Genomic DNA, 20,646 nt, shown 5'->3' on the forward strand with positions numbered 1-20,646 from the left:
CTGTGCCTTCGGGAAGCCGGGATGTGCTGGGGGCCTCGAGCCGGCGCAGCGCCCCATGGGGCTGGCACCACGCCAAGGCCAGGGGACAGGTTTAACCATTTAGGGTGCTCCACGTTGAGAGAGAGAGGGAAAGGAAAGGACTTCAGTGAAACATGGCAGGAGAGGGCGTCGGAGGCACGAGAGCGTGTCCTTCCACAAAGTGGCTCAGGGTGGTTCCAAAGAGGGAAAGGCCCCCTCTGCTGTGCCCCTGCCCCCTTCACACCGCCTTTATTTCCCACGTGTCCAGAACCTGGAGATCTGACTGCATGTAAAAGGCCCACCAGCCTCGGTTTCCTGGCTGCCCTGAGGCAGCAACCTGCTCACCAAGCAGCTTGAAGAAGGGAGTGAGGGCGGGAGGGAGGGAGGGAGGGCGGGCGGCAGCATCTGTACCTCGATTACACCAGCCTCCAACCTCCGGTGCCCCACCTCCCGAAGAAGCGAGAGCCAAGCCATGACCCAGACCAGACCCCTGCTCACAGAAAATCACCCTGGAAGTTTCTTCCACCTCTTCCACCATCCCTACCAATAACACTGTTCTGACCCATAGCTCATAAAATACAAATTCTCAGTGCCTATTTCAGACTCTCAGCATTCCCCACTCACAGGTATGGTTGCTCTTGGACTTCTGGAAATGGTCTCACTTGAGTTACTTCAAATGTACTGACCGTTAGTGGGGAAGGGTCCACACCTAGGGGCCTGGGGCTGGGGGATGGAACTTGGAGTTTAACAAAGCTTTTTGGCAGGGGTTGGGGGGGGCGGTTTTGATCAATGCCCTCGACTGTACCCTGAGCTCTGAGACACCTTTTAACTTCTCATCATGACACACGAGAGACACACCAAGAAGAGAGAAGTATTAAGAAGACTATCTGGTGGGGCTTCCCTGGTGGCACGGTGGTTGCAAGTCCGCCTGCCGATGAGGGGGACACAGGTTCGTGCCCCGGTCCGGGAAGATCCCACATGCCGCGGAGCGGCTGGGCCCGTGAGCCATGGCCACTGAGCCTGCGCGTCTGGAGCCTGTGCTCCGCAACGGGAGAGGCCACAGCGGTGAGAGGCCCGCGTACCGCAAAAAAAAAAAAAAAAAAGAAGACTACTTGGCGAAGCTTACGGCTAATGATCATTATCTTTAGCCACAAAAAAAAACATGTTCCAAAAAGGTGGCTTCACTCTGTGGGACCCGCCCCCGAGGACGCCCAGGGCCACATGGGCTGTAGCAGGGCTCTCCACACAAGCTCACTGTCTGTGTATAAACAGTAACACCTCGTTCTCTCTTCTACCTCATTAGCTGAAACACATTAAAACAAGTGTGCACTGGGAGCAGAAAATGAGACTGTTAAACCAAGCTGATATAATCCCCATCAGCTGTGGGAAATGAGAGCGCATCAATTACGCTGAATCAACTAGTCACAGGGATGCGCTGGGCTCCGAGACCCCCAACGTGAAAAGGGGGAGAAGAGGAAAAGAAAGCGTCACTTAAAATATATATATACACATATACATTATATAACATACTTCACATCTACTCCCCTTACAGACACAGCTTCCCGTCCACTCTATATGATTCCATGAGAGAGGCGTGGTCTCTGATAAAGTACTCCTTTAAGATTCTTCTTAAAAATCTTTGCCAAACTATTTAGAATTGGAGGAAAACGAAGAAAAACAAAAGTAAATTTATTTTTTTAATTGGGGGGGTGGGGTGGGCGGGGAGGGTAATGAACTCTGTGTGATCTACTCTTACAGACAGGCTTTCTAAGTCCAAAGTATATCTGGAAGCCAACGTAAGTCCTAACACCCAAAAGGACCAGGACACAAGGTGCAAAAGTCCTAACGCCCAAAATGACCAGGACACGCTTCAAAACTGAAATAGCTAGGAAGACAACAGTAATTCAAGCTCTCCAGCAACAAAACCAAACTAGCGTTTGCCTTCACCTGCCACTGTCAACTGGGAAAAACTGTTCAGTGTCGATAACGTTTAGAAATGCCCATAAAACCTACTAGGGAAGAAAACAAAGATAATGCCTGTACGCTTCCAAAATAAGGAAGGTTATGATTATACTGAAGATAAATGACAGAATCATTACCCACATCCGAGTGTGTAAGAAATGCAAAAGACTCGCATACGATAGTTATAAAATGTAAAATTTCACCCAAGGAGTAATAATTGTGTGGCATAATGATGCCCCACATCCTGCGTATTAGAATATCATAGTTAGTGGTAATAATCACATGTGAAGTGAGTGTTGCTATGCAAAACTTCCTTTAGCATTTCCTCATTTGTGTCCAAATTTGCAACCTTAGCATGTTACTGCCGTTGATTTGCATTTCATTTCATAGGTGTTTCCAAAGTCAGCGCGTCAGCGGTGGATACATTCCTTACAGGCCTCTGGACACCAGCGTGAAACTTACATTGCCCGAAACGCAGTCCTCAAGAGTAGCCATTTAATTCACCATTCAAATGACAAAAAGCTGCTCTGTTTCCCAAGTATACTTGCCAGATCCGCTCATGCTGATCTAATCATCAGGCAGGCAATGAACTTGGTGAGATTTTTCTGTTGCACATACTTTGCACACCGTTTCAGATGTTAAAGATTGTTTCACATTAAGTCTTGTTTCTTTCAAATCAAGGAGGGAGGCCTCTCTTCCCACTTACTGACTCAGAGCTGTAATCAGAGATCCCAGGTTTAGCCATTTAGTTCATAAAACCAAAAAAAAAAAAAAGTCAGCTTTCAAAAGAGGTGGGGTAGGGAGAAAACATCCATCACTTGAGTAGCCAAGGAGATTAACTTCCAATGTACAAATAAAGGAAGAGGAGGAATGCACAGTTTAAAGAAGAAAAAAGTTTCGGCTGAAGAAAAATTTTGGAATATTGTAAATTAATGGATAACAAACAGTTGCCATGGAAACGTTTTACGTACTTGACTGCAGGTGTTCGCTACAGTGAATGTAAACACCGAAAGAAGAGTCCTAAGGCAATGTTAAGCCATCCATGCCACCAACACTGTGGTTTTCAACATAAATGCACTCACTTAGGCAAGGTGGGTAAGGCAGCTTTGCAGCTCTGGCTAACACTTCATTTGTGTTCAGAGGCTGTTCCCCCTTTACGATAGTCTGTGGCATTGCCAAGGTTACAAAACGTAAACAGGCACAAATACAAGACATTAAAGAGACGCCAAAGCCAAATACATTCCCGTTTAACTAGAATGTAACCTTCACTTTTCAATCTTTGCCCTCCATGCTGTGCATTTCTGGATTATAATTTCTTTAGAGTGAATCTGCATTAGCTTTAATCAGAAAATAATGTATATAAGGGAAGGAGAAAAACAGAGACTAAAGTTCTGAGTGTGCCGTGTACTCTGAACCAGTTTCCAAGCCTCAATTCTTACTTGCACCTAGTTTTGGTCACGCAAGGGAAATATGGGTGTATTGGGGCTTGCAGGGTAGGCCTGCTTAAAAAAATCAAATTCTGAAGTCCCCAAGGTCCCCCAGGTTAGGCAGGACAACATTATAAAATTATGTCGGTAAAAGTAACTTCACTGCCCTTTCCTCTCACAGCTGAAGACCTGTTAGGCACGTCTCAGAGAAGCAGTCAAAGGAGGAGTAGCCAAAATAAAGCTGGACTTGGATCACTTTCTAACTTTCCTAAGTACTTCAGTAGATCACTTCTCGCCGCATTACATAGAAGAGACTGATGCATTCCTTTAAAAAAAAAAAAAACCCTCCTGCAGACACACACTCTTAGTGTTGAAAGGGAACTCAGTGGTCCCTCCCAGCCCCTCCGACGGGACCACAGCTGACTGACTGAGGTTAAATTATTGCCCAAAGTCTTCACTACACATTGGTCACATCTCTCAAGGGAAAGTCTTTCTCCCTCCTGCAAACCAAAAAACCCCACCAGCCTTTCTGTCCCCTAACAAAAAGCGTGCCAAGTTCAAAACTAATGAAAACCAAATTATAAAGTAACTTCAATTATGTGGTCTACATAAGACAATGGAAAATCTAACGCAGGAAAGCGGCACTGTTAGAGAAGAGCGAGTTGCTCTGTGCCGTGTGCCGACTGCACTGCAGGCACGTCCCAGGTAGGATCACGTTTAACTTGCTCAGTAGTCCTACCAGGCAGGTCGTTTCAGGAGCCCGTTTCACAGTGGAAGAACACAGAGGGATTACGTTTCACGTCCAAAGCCACACATCTGTGAAGGGCAGGAGCTAAGATTCAAACGCAGGCAGCCTGACACCAGGAAGTCTCTCCCTCTTTAAAACCCCAAGAGCTACCTGGCTTTCCCCTAAGACACATGGGGCAGCCTATCTTGAAGTTTTCTAGCGCCTGGCATCTAGTGAGCAGCTGAAACTTCTGGAATGACCAAGAGCCTCTTCAATTCCACTGCCTCTCCTGCAGTGGTTTGAGATCTCTCAGTTGGGGAGGGTTTCTGCCTCCAGCGAAATATATGCGCTTGCCTGAAAGAGAGAGAAATATCTGAGCCCGACCTTCAGAGACACAACAGAACAGCTGCATGGGAAGGCAGAGGGGAGGACAGTGCGGGTGGAGAAGAGACCTCACAGTGAACCTGCAGCTTCCACGTGTGGACTTCACAGTAGAAATACCACCTAACCATCAGGTTTTAGTATCCTACACTCATGTTATATTATGAAAATTTTCAGTAATAGAGAAGAATTGAAAAAAAATCGTATAGTAGACACTTATCTATCACCCAGATGCTAAAACACTTTGCTACATATATATATACACACACACATTAGTCTGTATATGTGTATATATATTAGTTTGTATATGTACATATATATGTATGTGTATATATATATTAGTTTGCTATATATATATATAAACATAATATCCATTTATCAATGAAGCTTCCATTTTTGATGCATTTCAAAGTCAACTGCAGACAAATACACTTTGCACCACCCCCCCCAGCCCCCACAAGTACTTTAGCACACATGGTGTTAACTATAGTTCAACATCTGTTTATGGGGTACTTTAAAAAATATTTTGTATTATTTTAACAGATTATTTGAGCAGACTTCCTTACTAATACAATACTGAAGAGGCCCCAATTCCAGTGTGTTACTAGTATGAAATGTGTGGCTCACAATGATTTCTTCTGAGAAGTTATAGTGACCACCACACTGCATGAAAGGAAGCACCAGTTACAAAAATCAGTTTAGAATTACGGCCTCGGGTTTAGTATGTAGAAGAGATGAATCTGCCTTTGTCCGCTGTCCAGCTTGCCCGTCTATGTGATCATTCCCTCTTCAAAGCTTGCCCAAACAAACTCCAGCTTCCCTCCTTCCAGGAGGTCTGTTCTGATCTAACCAATTGGCTGTGATTTCTCTCTCCCTCTAACTCCTTCCAGACTTGGATAACTTTGGTGTACACATCTGCCAGCACCGATCAACTCTTCTTTGTATCCTGCATGACAATGTTTTTCAAACTGCAGTTCCTGATCCTTCAGTGCAGTGGTTCTGAACCTGGAGCTATCAGAAACCCACAGTCTGGGAAATCAGAATCTCTGAGGGTTGGGCCAGGCAGGCCCCTCCTCCCTGGTTAGAGAGTCATTGCATTAGTGAATCATAAAAATCAATGCCATGAATACAAACAGCATTTGTGCAAAAAAAAAAAAAAAAAAAACGGAATAGGATAGAAAAGAAAGTATCAGAATGCAGCACATGTAGTAAGGATAAAATGATTTTGTAAACTTTTGTTTCAGCCATATATATAAAATATCTCTCTATATGTATGTGCTGGGTCACCAATTAAAATGTAGCTCTTTTTGTATTCTAGTCAACAAAGTTTACAAAGTTTAAGACCACAGCCCTAAAGAAGCCAGTACGTTATCCTGCTCCTTAAAGGTGTTTAGGACTTCCCTGGTGGCACAGTGGTTGAGCATCTGCCTGCCGATGCAGGGGACACGGGTTCAAGCCCTGGTCTGGGAAGATCCCACATGCCGCGGAGCAACTGGGCCCGTGCGCCACAACTACTGAGCCTGCGCGTCTGGAGCCTGTGCTCCGCAACGAGAGGCCACGACACTGACAGGCCTGCGCACAGCAATGAATAGTGGCCCCCGCTTGCCGCAACTAGAGAAAGCCCTCGCACAGAAACGAGGACCCAACACAGCCAAAATAAATAAATGAATAAATTTATTTATTTTTTTAAAAAAAGGTGTTCAAAGATGTGCAGCTTGAACGTGGGGCAGGAGGAGAGAAGGAGATTGGAGTTCCTCTCTTACTGGGAATACATTCTGCCACATGGTTCTCCTGGAGAAAACCAGATATGGGGCTAACCAGCATCATTTAGACACAAAGAGTTGGAGAGTGAACAGAGCAGATTCTAAGGAACCGGAAGGAGTGGACTTTTCAGGACTGAACCTAACCTTTAAGTTTCTATATGTAAGATTTTTGTCTTTGGTATCAAATCTTCAATTGACACGGACTGACTGACTAATACCTGCAGGACTGGGAAGGACACAAAGTTGGATAAGAATAAACAAATCCTGCTGTAAAGGGTCTTGTAATTGAGTAGAGGAGAAAGACCACTATAAAAATAGACTATCATAGGAAGTAGGAGGAAAGTGCCATCACTTTTTCTACCTCAACACCAATCTCTATGACTGCTGAGTGAAAAGAGGTGTGATTTGGGCTGGTAGAATTTAGGGACACAGAGCCAAGGCCAGCTGCATGTGGGAATTTTCAAAACACTTGGACACAAGGTGCACAACAGTCCCAGGACTGTTTCTCAGTGGGTCAATACAGGAAAAGAGCTGCACAAAATTGATGGTAAATAACACGGTTATAAACAGCTCTGGAAAGCTCTGGTCCACACATGACATCCAGTTTGCCCTGACAAGTGCTTCTGGACTCTCAATTATGCGAAGCCAAGTGTTCAGACTACACTGCTGTACTAGATCCTAGAGCGGAGGAGAAACCATGGGCACGTTCTGCTAGTACGTTTGTCATTCAGTAAGTATTTACTGAGCTGGTGTCAGACACTGTTCTAAATGCCAGGGATATAGCCATTAATAAGGCCACCGAGGTAGCCGACCTTTTGGTAGACGAATAAATAAATGAACGAATAAGAAAAACAGATAGTAACTGTCAATGCAGAGAAGTAAACGCAGATGGAGCTACTCTCAGTAACTAGTAGAGAGTGGGTGGTCAGGGGAAGCCTCTCTGAGGACTAGAGCTGGATGTTGAGGTCAAGGAAGCACATTCCAGACAGTGGAACCCCAAGTGCAAAGGCCCAGCAGGAGGTACCAGCTTGGCCCGCTGAAGGAACAGTAAGAAGGCCAGTGCGGCAGAAGTGTCATGGGAAAGGGAGGGGGTGTTATAAGATGAGGTTGGTATGGCGGGTGGAGTCCAGGTCACAAGGAGGTTGGTTAGCCAGGGTAGAAAGGTTGGCTTCTATTTTAAGCGGGATGGAAAGCCACTGTTGGGTCTTTGCAGGGGAGTGATATGACCTGATTTTCCTCTTCATGAAATCACTGCATGGAGAGCGGATTGCAAGGGGCAAGAGTAGCGGCCAGGAGAGAGTTGACACAGTGAGAGACAACGGGGAAGGTGGTAGAAACATACTTTGAAGGTGGGGGTCAGCAGGACGTAGTGATGATTTGGCTGCAGGGGAGTGAAAGAAGGAGGTGGCCACGATAACTCCCAGCTGTCAGGCTTGAGCAAATGGTAGACTGGCATGGCCCTGACCAAGGGAGCCCGGGGGAGAAAGGGGCTTGGGAGTTCCATGGTCAGCAAGACTTCTCTTCGGGCCAGGCTGAGTCTGAGGAGTCAACTGTCAGACACTCAGCAGAAGGGCCCAGTACAGAGGCAGATCAAAGGAGAGCCCAGGCTTCAAGACCGTGATTCCAGGGTCACCAGAAGGGAGGTGTTGTTTATAAGCTGAGCATGACACTTAGGGAGAATTACAAACAGAAAAAAGAAGAGGGCCTGCGCCAAGCCCTGGGGACTCTAGCATTTACTGTGAGTAACAGAAGCCAGCAAGGGGACCAAGGAGACGGGCCAGAGAGGGACAAGACAAACCAGAAGACTGGTGTCACAGAAGCCAGGAGGGGACACTGTGACTTCACTCACAGGCGGGCATGACCAAGGGAGGCCAAGGGGACATTAGCAAACAGAACTCAGTCATCACGGCCTTGGGCGGGCGGCAATATCCCCATCTAGGAACTAGGCAGCCTCCGCAGGTACAGGCTGCCAGCCTGCGGCCCGGGACCACCAGCGATGGCGCACAGCGCCCCCAGGCCGCCTGCAGAAAGCAGAGCCTTGCATCCTGTCTGTGCCACTCATATCCCTGAGCAGGGTGGGAACAAAATCACCACCTCCCTGCTGCTTCCTGACATCCCTCCCCCAGCTCCAAGAACCCTGTGGTTGCTCCATCTGTGAGTTTTTCCATTTCACTAACCAAATCACAGGTGTTCTACGCTTCCTCACCATCTGATATCAAACGGTCCCTTTCAAACACTCTTCAGCCGCATATTCATCACAAACAAACTTGCATCGCGGGAAAGACAAGGAAGCAAAGGGAAAGAACCTGGTGACCATCTCTGGGCGTCTGCTTGTCTTGCGTCGTGGTGCATTCTCGAGAGATGAACGCTGGGTGAGGCAGCTGACATGCTGAAGAGGTTTACAAACCAGGTGGAGAAACAAACTAACAACATGAGACAAGACACAAGCCTGGTGGCAAACGGTGTGACATGCACTCAGGGCAGAGACACCATCTGTGGCTGCTGCAGTGGGGGAGAGCTTTCTGGAAAACCAGGGATGCGTCACAAGAGCATAAAGGTGAGGCCAGAAATATGCTATTCCTTAAAGTCTGATAAAAAGGACATTTCCAGTGGGGCCCAAAGCCTATCTTGGCGATGTAGATCCAAATTACAACGAAACGAGCGTTTACAGTGACATCTGTTGGATTAATTAGGTGTGTAATTAGTCTCCCCTCAGTGGAGCTGGGCTTTGTCGCTGCTGTCTGAGACTTCCCCAGGTGAGATTTTATTCCACATGCCATGTACCAAGAGGCATAAAGAGCAGACCAGGCAAAGGAGAAAAGCATGTGACAGTGTTTGTGGGAGGCACTGAGAATGCAGAAGGAGTGTCTCGGTGACTTTTGGGGTCCTCTGGGTGCTAGAACATCAGAGGGGAAAAAGTCAGAGAGGAAGAATGACTCAAGAACTCGCCACCTCAGAACAAACGCACAGATGCCCTGAGCCTGAACTTTGGATAAACTCAAAGTGGCGAAGGCCCAGAAATGCAAACGATCGCAGCAAGGTGACGGAGATGGAGAGGTGGGATATGGATTCAAAGTTGGACACGACGAGACTGGACTACTTTACAAAACTCTTGTCCCTGGAGAAATGGTTTGGTCTTCCCACGCTGGCAGCTGTGGCCATCACTAATAGAAACCCAGACTGGACAAAAATAATAATAATAATGAAAAATGCTTGGATCCTAATCTGAGAACCAGAAGTGAAAGAAACACACACAAGCAGATGCCTCCAGCCAAATCGCTCCCCACAGCGCTTCCTAAACCACAGCTGGCTGCAGAGTCACACTCACTGACTCATGTCTAGGACACTGAGGAAATCACAGTCCCGGGACCCACGCCTCCTGGCTTGGCTGACTGGAAGAACCTAGGAATGCTCCCCAGGCTCCATCTATCTTGAATGATTTTAGAAAGCGAGAGAACTGGTGGGAGAAGGGAAATACAGAAATGGGAAGGCCGAGCAGAGGTGGGAAGATTACCCTGCAAACCACCCTGGCATGGGGGTGACCATTTGGGGTGACCCTTTATCTCCCGCCACACATACGCGGAGTACCGGAGAAACATGTGATGCTCATCAGAGGACCTTCCTGGCCCACGATACTCAAAGGTTCACAAAGAGTCAGGAACTCAAATGAGTCCTGTTTTAAATCAGCAAAACATGTTCTAAAGAGAGACGGGGTCATGTCACCAGGACAGTCTCTGCCGTAAATAAAATCAAAGCCTCTCCTAGATCTCCAGGAGCACCGACATCCACATCTCATCTGCAGGTTCTCTGCAGTGACCCAGCCCTCCCTCGCAAGGGCCAAAGGGAACCCGGGAGCAAACACCAAATCCCAACATTATTGCTCCCACTGTCCCAGAGGCCCTAAGATACATTAACGTAAAAGCCAAAAAAAGGAACTGAGTACAATCCACATGTGTGCGCAAGACCACAAGACCAACCCCCGGCCTGGGGACACCGGTGCTCCTCCAACAGTTAAGGGGGACAGAATCCTGCTGGAAAAGCCTTGAGGTCATTCGGGATTCTGTCCTCCCTACTTGTCACAGGAGGGCAGGTATCAGCAAGCCTGTGGTTGGTTGTGGGATCTTTCCAGCTTTTTGGCAGGAAGAAGGGAGAAAGGAAGCAAGGGTAGACCAGAAAAAAGTTCCAGCCCCACACAGGTGTGACTTGTGTGCCACAGGTTTTTGGAAAGTGATTTTCTCCTAACTCAGAACCACACCTGGTGTCTGCTCATGTCTCCCTCTTCCAAAAGGACAAAGATTCAGAAGCAAGAGTAACGTGAAAGGCAGACAGACAGATGCAGGGACTGGGGTCCCTGTCACACAGCACGGACGCTGGAGGTAAAACACACTCCCAGCGCATGCCACTCACTGTGAGCTCCCTACACAAAAGATGTTTTTAAGTAACATGTTACAACATTTATCAGCCCGAGTCAAAAATCCTACTTCAGGGCTCAGCACAAAATCAGACTCAATAAATGTTGTTGACCTAGAGGGAGAAATCCCTTTCCCATTTATTGGTGTCCCAGAGACCAAACCAAGGAATGGTGTCCTAAGTGCTGGGGTCCAAACCAGCAGCAGGAGAGCAAATCAAGGTGGCAGGTGCAGGGGCGCTCCCATCCCAGAACCAGGGGCCCCAGGGCCCTGTCTTCTGTGGGAAAAGAAGGACAACCTGGTATGATACGTCACCCAGGGAAGTCCAGAGGTCGGCTCAGAAGCGGCTACAAGGGCCCAACAATCCTCAAGGAGGAGCCTGTGGTCAGAGAGAGAAAGAGAAGACTCAACAGAGACAGCAAGGACATGAGAAATTCTCCCCACAATTCCAACGCACAGGCTGACCCAGCAAACGAAATGGTCGTTAAAGCTGTTGACCTAAGAGACCAGATATGCTTTGGAGGCCCTCATCCTGGGACTGGGAACCTGCCCTGCTAATTAACATGTTACAAATCAAATACTATCAGTAGACAAACATTTCTAACCTTCCAACTAGTTTCCCTCTTACCAAATGAGGATACAGACCCTAGAGAAGGTTCCTTAATCATTCTTGATGATTAGTCCTGATTCAAAGCCACTTTCAGCGTCTCCTCGGAGAGTCCTACCTGTGGAAGGGCACAGCCTTGCCATCGACAACAGCCGATGCTCAAGGGCTGTGAATTGCTACCACTTACATACAAATAACAATGCAGAAAGAGGCCCAAGGAGCCAAGCGTGAGCAAGGACGGTGGAAGCCTCTGGCAAGACTGCAAGGAACTGAACTGGGCACCCTGCCGTCCGTCTCGCTGTGCAACATGAAAGCACTTCAAATAAAAGGAAATAATGAAAAAATTATTGAAAAGCAAATCTTAACAAATAGCTCTGGAGAAAATTTCAGATTTCATTATAGGAAAAGCAATTTATTTAATGTAGAAAATGTGAAAATCTGATATGAGTTTTCTATAAATAACAAAAATTGGAAATCATCACTACAGGCCTTTGTAATTTTCCTCTTTTGTTGGGACCCATTAAAAAAAAAAAAACAGAGGCTTTACCAACAAGGAAGCCACTTATCTCTCTTTACGCTCCCCCCCGGGCCAGTTGGTAGGACACTAGGAAAGAATTTCTTCATCATCCAGAGGAAGAGTTAGCAGAGAAAACACAGGATGCCCAGGTAAATGTGAATTTCAGATAAGTAAATATAATTATATTTTATGGTGCATACTTATAACAAAAAATGATTTGTTGTCTGTCTGAAATTTACATTTGACCGGGTATTTCACAGTTTTATTTCCTAAGTTTGGCAACTCGACCCTGAGGTCCCTGCTGTGGGACTTTCAGTCCTCCTCAGGGTCACCAGCCTGATGTTGCTGGTTTCAATAACCTCCAACATCTCTGTGAGCAACAGATCCTTTTTGTCTTTAACATTTTTAACGTTCATCCTACAACCTGACTGCTTAAAAAAAAAAAAAGTGCTGGAAACCTAATTTTATTAAATATTAAAGTATTAAATGACTCAGTTAGTGCTACCGAAAGGGTTTTCATAGCAACAGCCTTTCCCACCCTACACCTAAATAGCATTTAGAGTTTCAAGTTCTGTTGAAAAAGGAATAAAGACTACGGTTCAGGTGTATTATGTAATTCTTTAAAAACTCTTGCCTTCTGACAATGTTCCTGACAATGCTTAATTGTTCCCTTACAATTTTCCCTTTCAAAACAAAAAACCAGAAACACCTGTTGGGACTAAATGTATGCAAATTTGTCCTTTTAGTCCAAGTCCTGAGCAAGTTGAAAGGACTCAAAATTGGGTTTAGGTCTTTGCCCGCTGCTAGCTGGCACCGCTTTCCCCCAGACAGGGTTTACCTGGAGCAACTGTAACACACAGGATTATTCTGGAATGTGGAGGCAACAGAATACTTGCAGCAAAATTCTTAGGGTTACAGACCACCCTAAGACGGCAGGTGGCATTCGTGCAAAGAACTCCACGAGTAGTATGGCTTATTCCTCTCCACGGGGCTGGGCTGGAGGGGATGGATACTTTGAGATTTTTCTTTCCCAAGAAGGCCTAGGGCTTTGAGCTTAAGGATTTGTGGGGCGGGGGAGAGTGGACATGGTAGGGTTTCAAGTATTTCGACAAAGCCTACGGTAGTTACCAGATTTTCTGAAATTAGACGACCCCGCTCCTCAGCCTGAGTCGGGGTCATGGCACACCTTCTCTGGAATCCAAAAGGAGACTTGTCACCAGTAGCTGAAAACAGCTCCTCCTGGAAATAAGCAGACAGAGCCACACTATCCCCTTGCTATCCAAGTAAGAACTTCAGAAAAGGGAAATTCTCAGACTTTCAGTATTTGTTCTCTTATTAAAAAAAAAAAGAAGAAGAAGAAGAAGAAGAAGAAGAAAAGAAAGAAAGAAAGAAAGAGGTAAGACCCACAGTCTCCATTAAGAAACAATAAAAATTTTGGTCCCTCTCTCAATCCCCCTTCTCTCCTGGAGACTCCCTCACCCCAGTGTACTTGAGATGAAGGTAATTAATCTAAGAAATTTCACCCTGGGGAATGCACCAGAGAGGAAGCAGAAAAGGAGAGAGGAAGAAATCTCATCCACAGGGCTTTACATGCCTGGAAAAGAGAACCGCCTGTGTGTTCCCTCTTCTTGCGTCTCAGTGCTTTCGACAAGCAATACTCCGGAAATATGTGTGGACTGACCCAAATCTGCGAGGTATTCGGGAGGTGCTCTGTAAGATCTACAGACGGGGGATGATACACAGGGCTTTTCACATAAGCAAGGAAAGAATGGCTATTTAAGAATCTGCTGGACAACCAACCATCCAATTTGAAAGAAAACATGGTCCTAAATCACACAACGCACAAAAACAGAGTCCTACAATGTACCATATACAAAATACATTCCTCATAAATTAAAGTCTTAAACAGGGGGAGAAAGTATTGAAGAAACTATCAATCAAGTGGTGCCCACCTGCCTGGGTTTGAAGACCCACTCCAACAACACTCACTAGCTGGTGACTTGTAACACCCTCTGCCTCGGGTTCCCCCATTTGAAAACGGGTGGGTTAAGAGAAGAGTAAATCAATTAACCCTGCAAAGCAGGTATGACAGATAGTACCTGCTTGAGATAAGTGTCGTATAGGAGCTAGCTATTACTGTTATTATTTTATAACATCAGCAGCGAGAGAGAGCCTCCCTGGAAAAAGAGAAGAGTTAGAAGGATAAAGAAGCAGACATGCAGATTGGACAACATACAAACGAAAAAGTTTCTGTAGGCTGAAGCACATCATAAGCTAAGTGAAAGATGAATAAAAGACTCGGAGAAATTTCTGCAGCATCCACAGCACAGTAGGGACCACTGGCCCTGATAAACCAAGAGCTCTTGCAAACCAATCAGAAAAAAGACCAAACCCCCAAAATGAATGAATGAACTGAATGAATGAATGAATACAGGGCAAAGGCTATGAAAAGGAAAGCCACTAAAGAAATTCAAACAGCCAAGGGACTTTGCTGGCGGTCCAGCAGTTAAGACTCCGGACTCCCAATGCAAGGGGCCCAGGTTAGATCCCTGGTCAGGGAACTAGATCCCACATGCCGCAACTAAAGATCCCGCATGCCGCAACGAAGATCCCACGTGCCACAACTAACACCCAGCGCAGCCAAATAAATAAGTATTCTTTAAACATTCGGGACGGGCTTCCCTGGTGGCGCAGTGGTTGAGAATCGCCTGCCAATGCAGGGGACACGGGTTTGAGCCCTGGTCCGGGAGGATCCCACATACCACGGAGCAACTAGGCCTGTGCGCCACAACTACTGAGCCCACGCGCCTAGAGCCCGTGCTCTGCAACAGGAGAAGCCGCCGCAATGAGAAGCCCACGCACCGCAACGAAGAGTAGCCCTCGCTCGCCTCAACTAGAGAAAGCCCACACACAGCAACGAAGACCCAATGCAGCCAAAAATAAATTAATTAATTAATTAAATATTAAAAGGAAAAAATTCAAACAGCCAATAAATGCATGAAAAAACGTTCACCCTATCTAACAATTAAAGAGACCCACACTGGAACAAATTTGCCAACCTGATGAAAACAAAAGAAATAACGTAGTGTCGGTCACCATGCAGGGGTTTGAGCATCACCTAATATAGGGAGGGGATAAAATGTTCTTAATAAAAGTTGAAATGTTTCAAATAGTTAAAATACTTAAAACTTAATAATATTTAAAATGCTCTTAACAATGTGAATAATATTCTGACAGGGTCTTCCTTCTGAAGGGCCATTAGAAAGTACTCTATCTACAGGCATGACACCCTGGAACCCAGCAGGCCCACTTCTTGGAACAGCTCAAGTGTAGAGAGATGTATGAACACAGCTGTTCCCGACACCTCACTGTCCGTAAGATCAAAACTGCAGATAACATAAATGTACATCAGTGAGGACCTGGTCAATAAATGGAAAACTATGTAGCCACTAAAAAGAGTGAGCTAGATCAATATGTAATAACCTGAAATGATTTTCAGGATAAAAAGTTATATGAGGAAAGCAAGGCAAAAGCATAGCATGTGTCTATAAAGATTTCTTAAGTGAACAGTATGTATGTGTATACACACGCACACATTATTTCTATCAGTATAAGCATAGAAAAAAAACAACAACAAAAGGAGATAATCTAAATAACTGATTTGTTTCTGGAGAGCAGAGCTGGAGAGTAGAAAAAGGACTTCCATTTTAAAAAGTACTGAAAAATACTTAAAGATACAAGGGCTGAGGTATAATACTGTATACATGCAGCATAACTCCAATTTTGTAAGAGGACTTATGCATCTTGTTATATGCAAAAAGAAAGAAAGAAAAATATGTTGTCATATGATGGGGTTTAGGCTGATGATTATTTTCTCTTATACATCCCTGGATTTTTCAAGTTTTCTACAGTGAACACACATTACTCATACTAATAATTTCTACCGTAAAAATAAGGAATCCACATTTTATTATTACCTTACACTTGAGGTAAACATGGGATGCCAGTCTTGAAGAAATAATTAAGAATACAATAATAATCTAAAGGGGTCTGATCGGTTCTTTACCATCCACAAAAAGGATGCAGGGGAAAAAAAGGAGAGAAAATAAAAATACTAAAAGCATTTGGAAAAAAGGGGAAAGCGTTATGGTTAATGGTTATGAAACTGGTTTTTCAACAGGTAGCATGTTTACTACTGGACTTAAAAAAAAACAGGCTCATCTAATAAGATTTCAATTCCATTATTTGGTATCTAAAGCACAGAGCCAAAAGGTAACAATGACCCAACCTTCTTGACATGAAGGTGTGTATAACCCAGTAACCTGAGGGATCTAGGCAAAGCTTGTGCTTACAGCCAATCAGCTGAATGAATGTGTTGAAGGAAATGACACCCACTAGAGGGATTCAGGTGAAGGTGGGTGGGATAGTTTTGTAGGGAGGGCAAGACTGCACTGAGGTGGCGATTTTTCACACTGCACCCATTGGCCACACGTTCCTATATCATATGTTGGCCATAATTCATACAGCAGTGAAGGATTAAATCTGTCCCAACACGAGCCCTGCCTCCAAAAAAGATTTGATTTTTCAACCTTCCTAGGGTCCCCTTGAAGTTATCATGTGGTCAGAAACACCGCCAGAGCCCCCCCGGGCTCTCCAGTGGTGACCATGGGGCGCATGTGCATGCAGTCTCCCAGCCCAGCCCCAGAAGCCCCCCATCCCGAGAGCCCAGCCATCAAGTGAGGGAAATGAACTTCAGAGCCCCAGCTGCTCCAGGAGATGGAGGGCATGAAGGCAAAATGTGCTCAAATTTACCAAAACATCTGGCCCTTCACACCTTCTAAATCAACCACGGGAAAACATTCCCTGCCTTTCATTTTTGGTTGAAAGCACCAAGGTATGGAGAGAAGAGGCATAAGTATGCACTTAAAAAAAATAGTCGACCTAATGAGAAAGCAAGGTTTGAGGAAACGGGCTCCAGAGTGACGATGGAAACCAGATGGCACCTGTACCAGGGCTTCAAACATGAAGCCACATCAGGGTGGAGAGGACGAGGACGAGGAGGGAGGAGGGAGGAGGGAGGAGGGACAGCTTTTTGCTTTCCAAGCAACACAAAGGCTGCCTGTCACCATCTGAGGGCATGAAGCGTGCAGATGTGTGCCTAAGACCCCCACCCCGTGCACCCATAAAGGAGCATGAAGAATGCAAATTGCAAACCAAACCTCTGTCTGACTTGTACATCTTCCAATCCGTCCATCCATCCTATGGTGAATTTATTGCCCTGCTGGGAGAGTGAACCCCGTCAGGGAAAAGAACTGAGAAGATGGATGCTAAAGTAATGCCGAGTCTGTCAGAGGGTTTCTTCCTTCATTCTACCTCGAGTAATCCCAACAGGATGGCAAGCATCAAAGCCCACTATGTGGAGAATTTGGGTGAGTATCGTTCAGTCAGTTGGTGCCATACTCTACCTCCTACTTGAAACCGAACAGATCTGGCATCTCCCCCTCGGTTTGCCTAGCTGGCCCGATGCAGCTCACATGGGGCCCAGACCCAACCCTGTGGTAGACAACCTTCTTCGTGTATAATTTAAGATTAATATGAAACTTTTGGGCTGGGCCCAATCAAAGAAAACTCAGCTGGGAACTGTTTGAGTAATAGATTCTGGTGGGGTCTTAATCTCTCTGCTCAAGTTGATGGATTTCCATCCCAATGACTCTCAGGTGAAGAAAAACATCAAAGTGAAAAACAGATTCTAATAGTTGGCAGGTGTGCACTGATCTCCAACTGCGCTTTCTGCACCCTCCTCCCCCAAGCGGAAAACACTACAAAATTTCAGAGAGCTCACCAGGGAAGCCACACAGCAGGCAAGTCCAGATAAACACAGAAGGGCTCCCACTAGCTCTGAACCCACAAAGTGACTCAGGATCTGCGCTAGCATGGAGGAGAGGGGAGGGCAGTCGCTAGCAGTACCTGCTGCCCCCCTGTTTAAGACAAGCAAGTACACCCCGCATCTCTGTGCAGGGAAGGAGTGGGAGACCGGGGCCTGGGAGCAGGTCCTCTAGGAGAAGAGGGGAACATCTATGTGGGAAAGCAGTAAGGCGAGGAATTCCCGTTCTGGAGCTCAAGCCCTAATGAAAGACAAGTACCTTTCCCACAACACACTTCCACTCCGGCTCAGATGAATCACTATAGGCAAAAAACCAAGAGCTCAGCCTGACTGGGGCCCCTGGCCTTCCCGCTGTGTCTCTGTGTCAATCTATCACAGTGCCCGTAACGGCAGCTGTGAGGTTCTGGACATACGACCAGGGGGCTGGGGGCTGGACCAGAGCCACGGCTATTTAAGACCCAATAAAAAGACTCAAGGAATTTAATCACGAGCACTTCAGAAAAGTAACCTGGGAGCAAAGAAAAAAGGAAACAGCTTCCATCTGATGCCTGGGGCTCCCCAGCTGACCCCCACTTTCCTTCACTTCCAGGAGGCAGGGAGGAAGAATTCGATGAACGTTAATCTCGATTTAAAAATCGCCCTCACACAATAAGCCAAACTAGACAATTCCAGCCAGGCAAGGGAGAGAGTATCGCTAGTTTCTCCTTTTTGCAGGTTAGCCCAACCCTCTCTTGTGTCCAGATTAGGAATTATCTCATGCTTTCAGACAGCTCAGTCCTAATCCAGCAACGTAAGTGCCAGGATTTATGACACCAAGAGAAATGACTCTGGACCAGTGTGTGGTCCAAGGACAGACCGGAAAGCTACACTTCAGCTTGCATCTCCCGAGACCGCTGCTCTGTCTCCTTCAGCATGCCAAAGGAAGAGGAGGGGAAAGAGAGGCTGGGAGACCGACGAGGAAGTCGGATGCATCACGACCACTTGAGCAGATGCAGCAGAAAGCAAGTGTGGGTCTCTCGCCGACCGATCGTGAGTTAATTTGCCAGGGGACCAAGGTGGGGTGGGTGGCGTGGGAGTGGGGCGGGGGTCAGGGTCGGCCTTGGGGAAGGGGTTAGTGCGGAGGGCCGTGTGTGAGAAGCCGGGCGCCCTCCCGGGTCAGCAGCATCTGGAGCTGTTTCTCTAGCAGACAGTAAAGAACTCGATTATATCCAGTTAACTGTGCTCTAAACTGATTATGCATGTGCTGGGCTAATGGATTACATTAGCAAGAGGAAAAATAACATGCAATCAATCTCCATTTACCACAGGCCACACCAGGGCCTAGAGAAAAACTGACTCTCAAACACCTCCAAGCCCCACCCCAAATCCGAGGACTCACAAGACCCTGTGAGAGGGACCCCCCCCCCCTCGGGGGCAAGAGGAGTTTATCTCAGCCACGCTGTAGGACAGAAAGGCCCGGGGCAGGCACTGAGATGCTAAGTTTCTGGGTCACATCCAGGAGTGGGTGGGAGAACTCCCCGCCCCCACAGCAGAGTCACAGGGACACTCGTTACCCAATGAGATGAGACTGACGACCTTCGGCTCCTGACAGGGGGGACTCGGCCCCAAATGTGGGTGGAGGTCACCCCTAAGATGTGCCAGCCAAATGCACTGCCTGGGCACCTCCCGTGTAAGCGCTGGTTCCCACATTCTACCCCGCATCCCAATACTTACGCTTCTACTATGCTGCCTTTTTGGAGCAGGAGTTTCCTCCATCTTCAAAAACACACACAATATATATATATATATATATATATATATATATATATATATATATATATATATATATATATATGTATATATATATATATATAAGGGGATGAGGATCCAGAGCTAGCTCAGCAAAGCACAGACGGAAACACTCAAACGGCTTCCCTCACATCCGCCCTGGAAACCACCACAGCCCGATCCTCTAGGTGTGGCCAGTGCACGAGGTCTGGGGACCAAAAGAGGTATGTACTTAGCAAATCCTCCAGGTTCCAGGCCCTTCAGAAGCAAATCCAAGGGCTGGTCCACTCTTACTGGAGGTCACAGCATGAAGAGTTAATCACCATCCCACGCATTTTATAATCTAAAAGGCAATGTTTTTCCTCAGATGGAAGAGGCCAGCTTCGTGCCACCTCTAAACAACCTCCATCGAAGCTGCATACGACCCTCCAGGGCCACACCGGGTCCTCTGTACTAATTGCACTCAGTTGGGTCCTTTTGAAACTCTTTTTTCCACCGGTTTCTCCATCAGGTTTTCCTGACCACACCGGCACCACCCTGTGGCCAATGAAAACCTCCGATTTAAACCGATGCTGAGGAGGGTGGCACACGGTGAAGCCATCCAGGGAGGGTCCTGCTCACAGAGGGCAGGGGGTGGGGGTGACGGGTGCCCAGACCCTCCCCTCTGCAACGCTTGAGCCCATCCGTGCCAGAGTCAGCAGTCAATTCCAGAACTTCTATTCCCACTACCTCATGCCTGCTTTCTCCTCCTTTCCCTAAAATGGTCTCTCATCCATGTTACACAGGTCTCTTGACAAGCTGAGAACAAGCAGTGGTAAAATGAATCACACTTATCAATCTCGGCAGAGGCCGATATGGGGAGAGGATGACAGTCTTCCTTACTTGGAGTCTCCATTTAAAGTCACCATAAGCAGAAAGGGGATGACAGTAGCTCAGGGTCAGGAGAAACCTGGCGCTCGCTGGCCCAAAGAGGTGGGAAACGGTGTGAACGGAAAGAAGAGAGACTGACAATAAAAGGGAGGGAAACGGAAAGAGAGGGAGAGGGCGTGGAAGGGATGGAGAGGGAGGCTGGGCAGATTTATGGCGATTTGTACCTGATTGTTCATACTAAAGCCATTATGAGATGATTAGAGAAAAAGGTGAGGCTTTAAGTCCAGTGAAAATCAATAGAAGCGTCTGGAGCA

General features: G+C 46.6%; 1 protein-coding gene across 1 annotated transcript in view; it reads right to left on the minus strand.

Annotated features, from left to right (window-relative positions):
* The window catches only part of ZFHX3 (zinc finger homeobox 3), a 170,691-nt gene that overhangs the window by 140,249 nt on the left and 9,796 nt on the right, over window positions 1-20,646 (minus strand). The gene's annotated exons all lie outside the window — the stretch shown is intronic.

Source organism: Lipotes vexillifer, unplaced genomic scaffold (genome assembly GCF_000442215.2).
Source record: "Lipotes vexillifer unplaced genomic scaffold, Lipotes_vexillifer_v1.1 scaffold70, whole genome shotgun sequence".
NCBI lineage: Eukaryota > Metazoa > Chordata > Mammalia > Artiodactyla > Lipotidae > Lipotes > Lipotes vexillifer.